This window comes from Canis lupus, chromosome 2 (assembly GCF_003254725.2).
Source record: "Canis lupus dingo isolate Sandy chromosome 2, ASM325472v2, whole genome shotgun sequence".
NCBI lineage: Eukaryota > Metazoa > Chordata > Mammalia > Carnivora > Canidae > Canis > Canis lupus.
The window spans coordinates 25,036,824-25,043,041 of record NC_064244.1 but is presented as its reverse complement, the minus strand read 5'-3'; the positions used below and the strand labels follow the sequence as shown (position 1 = coordinate 25,043,041).

Here is a 6,218-nt window from a genome sequence, read left to right as displayed (position 1 = left end):
GTCCACAGCCCAAGACCCCTCACTTCCATTTGAGACATCTCAGAAGTCATACACCTGCATTACAGATTGTCTGAGAGCCCTGTGAGGACTCCATGAAAGTTCTACCTCTCCCTCTGCCCATCCTGATTTCTTCATTCTCTAATAAGCCACTTGTACTTCAGCTAAGAGTCTGTTTCATGGGGAACCTGACCTACAAAGTAAAATGATGGTTATTCACTGGTACTTGCATGATGATGGATGAAACACTACATATCCTTTTTTTTTTTTTTTTTAATAGTACAAAAGGCCTTATTGACTACAGCGTAAGCAAAAGCAAGAAGAAGAAACAATCATTTAAAAACACCAGGGACTCTTACATAGCAAAGGTTAAGAAATAAGTTAAGACTCCTATTGAGTTGAGCTATGCCTGGAATGAAGAATAGACCCTATCCACTTTGATCCTTAGGTTCTTGGTATTTCCACTGAACGTAGCGAAAAATGGCTTTCTCATGATCCACTCATGGCAGAGGTTCTCCAGCAACTCCAGTGACTCACCAGGGATGGACTATGTATTCATTAATCAGGAAGCCCTTTTCTAGGGGATGAGCACTCATATTCTTGCTGAAAATATCCTCCTAGTGAAATAGAGAACACCGTGGTAATATTGATCCTTGGGTAGCAACCTTCTATCAATTCTCCTGTGTGGATACTCCTTTTCATCATTTTTACTGGGAAGCTGGCAATCATCAATGAACTTTGTTTCCCCTTTTGACTGAGCATCTGTAATAAAATGGACCTTCTATAACTGCTCCACAACACGATGTAACAGCTTTGGCTATTTGGTTGATTCAGAAGTAAAGTTTGGATGAGTCAGAACATCCATGTCACCAACAGACTCTGCACCTCTTCGGAAACTGCCACAGACCATAGCAATGAATTCAGAATCCAGTTTTTAATATTCCATTAGCATAATTTCTTACATTTGTAACATTCCTTCAGGATGAATTCTTTTCTCAAACTCCTCAAAATATTTCAGCCGAATTCACTGATGACGGTTCAACATATCTTCATTTTTTTCTGAGATCTTCTAATGTTTTAATTCCTTCATCTGCAAACTTCCTTGCAGCAGATGGACCAATGCCACTAACTTGAGTCAGGAAATTGATAGAGGAACTCGTATCACCCTGCTGATCTTTTCCAGCTTACACAATTTTCCAGTCACTAAAAATTCATCGATCTTTTCAGCAATTTTTTGTTCCTACTTCAGGCAATTTCTTAGCTTCTGCTCCACTTTTTATTTTGTATGGGTTTTCTGCTATCACAGATGCTGCTTTTCTGTAAGCATGGTACTTGAGGATGGCCTGGTTCATGGTCTTCCCATAGTTTTCAAGTTCTGTGAGCACATTAGTGATTTCCCCCATTGAGCGTCTGCTGCTGTGCCTTCCATTTGCTCATGGTGGCTTACCCCTGGACCTCAGAGTGCTCAGAGTCAGGAACTGGCCCCCTCTCCCAGCTTTAAGGAAGGGCTGGGTTTTGGGGCAGGAGGCAGAAAAACCCCAGTAAAGCCAGCATGACCCACTGAACAATGGTTGTCTCTGAAAACATTGCACATATTCCTATTATTAATCAAAAGAAGAAGGAAGTATTAATGAAAGCACCTCTGACTAAAAATTTCTATCTTTTACAGTATAGTTCCAACTTTCCTCTTTTGCAAAAGACATAATTAAGGCCTAGAAATAAAAAATTACATATATAAAATATCATATATATGTATGTTTTCTAATCTCACCAAGTAAATTAAAGAAAAACAAGAACTTTTTTTTTTCATTTGCAAACTTCTCTTAATACTGTTTCCTGCAGTAGAAATTCTCAAATCTAAATCTGCAGCAGAATCAAAGACCAGAGTTGTTTAGTTTGGTTGTTGATTTGTTGTTATAAATATTTCCAGGCCCACTCTAGACATACTGAATTGGAATCTGCTGTGAATGTTTCCATCAGAATCTATATTTTTAAGGTTGCACAAATAAGTCAGATGATCAGACAAATTTGGGAAATGTGATGCAGAGCATATACATCTAGAGGGCCCTGCTAGTTTTCTAGAGCTTCTTAAACATGGCACCACAAAGTAAGTGGGTTCACCATCAGAGATGTATCATCTCACAGTTCTGGAACCTAGAAGTCTATCAAGATGGCAGCAAGCTTGGATCCTCCTGAGGGTTGTGAGGAAGAATCTTTTCCATACCTTCCTCCAAGCTTCTAGAGGTTTGCAGGTGCTTTCTCCTCTGCATGTGTCTCTGTGTCCAAATTTCCCTTGTTTATAAGGATTAGAAGCCAATCCTAGTCTACTCTAAATTCACCTTCACTAGTTATATCTTCAACAACCCCATTTCCAAATAAGGTCAGCACTTGAGGTTTATTTATATGAATTTTAAGTAAACACAATTCAACTCATTACAGGAGTCCAAAACTTACAACTACTCCTATATAATCTGATATAAAAAAGAAAAAGAAAAAAAAAGCTAAGTAAGCAAGCCAGCTAAGGCTAAGGCTAAGGCATGGAGAATTGGTGGAGAAAATGATTTCCTCTGCTGTTAACTGGCCTCTGATTTAAAACTTCAGATATATTAGCATAAGGTTGTGCATGGGAGGGCTAGGATCCAACTTAAGTTTGGTGAGTTTAATTCCTTTCCTCCGCATCTTAGTGGGAACACTTCACTCCCTTTATTATTGCATCGTTGTGATTACCAGCATCATCGAAGAGGAGCTCATCAGAAATTCTGGTAAAACACACAGAGGCAAAGATAAAGTCACTTTGATTATTCATATCATGCTTGATACTTTAACATTCTTTGATTTTTGTTTCATTATTTTTATTATTATTATTTTTCTTCAGCTTTCCCCAACTAACATAAGCTAACATTTATTGATAGCGCCCAGTGGTTAAAAAGAAACTGTACCAACTGATACAGGAATATGATATGGTAGCTAATCTTAATCTAATTTCAGTGATTTCATTAACTAAAGCCAAAGTTAGGACCAAGAAATGTTTGTTTAGTTGCAGCACTGATGTAAGGGATGATTAAGGTCACATACCATTGCTTTAAATAGCTCTTGGATTTTTTTCTCCTAGTTTTCTAGGACTGTTTTTCCGAATGTCACATAAGATAAGATAAATTTTCATTGCCTCCTGGACATGGTCTAATAAAAGGGGATGGTTTCATTTTGGGGAAGATAATCAATACAGTGACATTTTGCAAGAATGATGTTTTATAGAAATTTAAGACCTACATAAACAAACCCTAACATGTAGTAGCACTACTATAATTTAAGAATACTTTTTCTAAAGAATCCCCAGAGTTAATTTTAATTAGTGGCATACTAGAAAGCTAAACTCTATTGAAGACCTTTCAAGACTTCTGTGGAAAGAAATCATTGGCTTATTTTCTCAATCCTTGAAGGCAAGTATCCAAATTGTGTTAAAAAAAAAAAAAAAAAAAAAAAAAAAAAAAAAAAAAAAAAAAAAACAAGGTTAAGCTAAAGGAGAATTTAAGAAACAAGTCGTGTTTGTTCTATTAATAGTCAGCTCTGTACAGAATTTTTGCATTCTTGTGCACACAGAAGTCGGATTGACAGAGATCACTGTAGACTTCTTAAGAAATAGATTTTCAACAATTTATTTCAACATGGTAATAAATCTTTCCCATCGTGTTGATAAAAGAAAAACAATCCCTTTTGGGATTGGTCTGTTTGGTCCTCAACTGGAACAGTTTGGCTTGCCTGTAGACTGTCAGTACAGAGCTTGTTTTGTTATCTGATTTGCAGAATTAGTGCACAGTGGTGAGAAGAAAGAAGCTAAACCTGACTAGCTTTTCTCAGAATCAGGGGTGCCTCATCTCCCGTGACCTCTAAGTGGAAAAGGGTGGTTGGTGGAACAAGTCTCAGAAGCCGACACTATAATGGTTAAGCTTCTGATTTTTATCCCCATCCCCATCCCCTCTTCATGCATTCCTAACTCTTTTCCCATAAAAACTCGGTGTATGGAATCATGAAGTAAAGTAATAAAACTAAAGAATATTTTTCTCTGTCATTCTCTATTTGGCAACATCACTTGCTTTGTGTATATAAGTGTAGCAGAGCAAGTAAAGTGGACTTTCTTCACCCATTTGGCTTTTGGGAGATAGAGACAGTTTTTTTCATTGCATCGGATGCTCTTTGAGCTTCTGTGTCACATTTACAAATTTCTTCAGGGGTGCGAATACCCTGAGGTGTTGGAGGAACTGACATCCCCATTAGTATACTGAGTCTGTTGGCTTTAAATGTTTTCACCTGATGCTTTCAGAAATCCTTCCAGGAGACTTATTTATCCATTTAGCAAATCTGGTTATGGTTATCCGATATGGATGCAGGCAGGCTATGCAGACATCTGAAGTAGAACACGATGAGCTGTTTATTCCTAGAAAATGCAGATGTGGGAAATAAGCTAAGCCGTATTGAGGGAAAGCTCCCAAAATCGAAGGACTGTATAAGCCTTTAAGCCTTAATCTGGTAGCCAATAATATTATGAGGGGAGTAGCTGACAGAGCAATTTTTCTTGCAGGAAATATCAGTTTCCTTCAAATTTATTCCAGTAATTATTTGACCCTTTTTCCCAAGCCAGGCAGAGCCCTAAGATCCCCCAGAAACCTTGCTCCTTCTCCATGCTCACCTTCTTAGAGCTCTCAGTGCACAGGAAAGCAATGGCTCCACTTACAAGGCCATGATCCTTCCATGTAGGGTGCATTTGCATTAGCAGATTAATCATTAGTAGCAACGGCTTCCTAGGTCTGGCTTGAGGATTCCCTGTGACCTAGAGAAGCACACATTTCTATAGGAAAATAAGGAGGAGAATGGGAAGCAAATATCTTTAAATAAGGTTGTCACAGCATTGCTGAAATGGTAGTTGGGTCATCCTAAAAGGCAGTAAGTGTAGAAACTGAATCAGAATGAAAGTGAGAGGGAAATCAATAAGTAAAACAGTAAATAGATAGGAGCTAATTCAACATCTCAGACTACTTAGATGGAAGTATTCTAATCCTCTGATGAATATCAGATGGAAAAACTCAGCCATATGACTGAGATACAGCATGGCAAATTAATGCTATATTTAAATATATATATATAATAATTGTCTATATGACTGTAACTAACAAAATATTATTCCATACTATTATAGTTGTAAATTTATCTTTATTTTTTCCATGACATTTTTTTTTTTTTTTTTTTTTTTTTTTTTTTTTTAGTTCATTCTATGGGACCAATGTACTCTCCATGCCTGGTAAGTTTGAAATATCTGATTGCCATTACTTATTGACATGTTGAGCTGAAGAAGAGAGTTTCAATAAAGGCACAGCCTGTTTCTTGAGCAAATATCAGATTCAGTTAGTAAGCAGATTTTCTTTCAAATTGAGAGAAATCCAGAAGTTGGTTTTATGGCTCTCCCAATCTCTCTCCTTCTTTTTTTCACTATCTCTCTTTACTGAGGAAAAGGTTCTTCTTAGCTTTGTTGGGATATAACTGACATATAATATTATATAAATTTAAGGTGTATGAAGTATTGCTTTGATACACATATATTGCAAAGTAATTACCATGGTAACATTACTATGGAGCTATTAGCTCCATTGCATCAAACAATTACCTGTGTGTGTGTGTGTGTGTGTGCATGGTGAGAATATTTAAGATCTACTCTCTTAGAAAAAATTTAGTAAAATATTATTAACGACAATCACCACACTATACATTAAGTTACCAGAATTATTCATCATATAACTGTAATGATCTTTTGATGCATATATTCCCATTCCCAGTGTATGAGTTTGGCTTTTTAAAATTCCATATAAGTGAGAACATTTGCAACATTCTATGAGCTTGCTTTTTTTTTTCTCCTTTTTTCTTTCTTTTCTTTTTTTTTTTGAGCTTTTTTTTTTTTATTTAGTTCAACTTACCAAAATATAGCAAAACACTCAGTGCTCATCCCATCAAGTGCCCCCCTCAGCGTCTGTCACCCAGTCACCCAGTCACCCCCATCCCCCAACCACCTCCCTTTCCACCACCCCTTATTCTTTTCCCAGAGTTAGGAGTCTCTCATGTTTTGTCTCCCTTTCTGATATTTCCCACTCATTTTCTCTCCTTTCCCCTTTATTCCCTTTCACTATTTCTTATATTCCCTAAATGAATGAGACCATATAAGGTTTGTCCTT

General features: G+C 36.9%; 1 pseudogene; it reads right to left on the bottom strand.

Annotated features, from left to right (window-relative positions):
• Nucleotides 1-425: 425 nt before the first annotated feature.
• LOC112659023 (DNA polymerase beta-like) lies at nucleotides 426-1,434 on the bottom strand (annotated as a pseudogene).
• Between the last annotated feature and the right edge of the window lie 4,784 nt (nucleotides 1,435-6,218).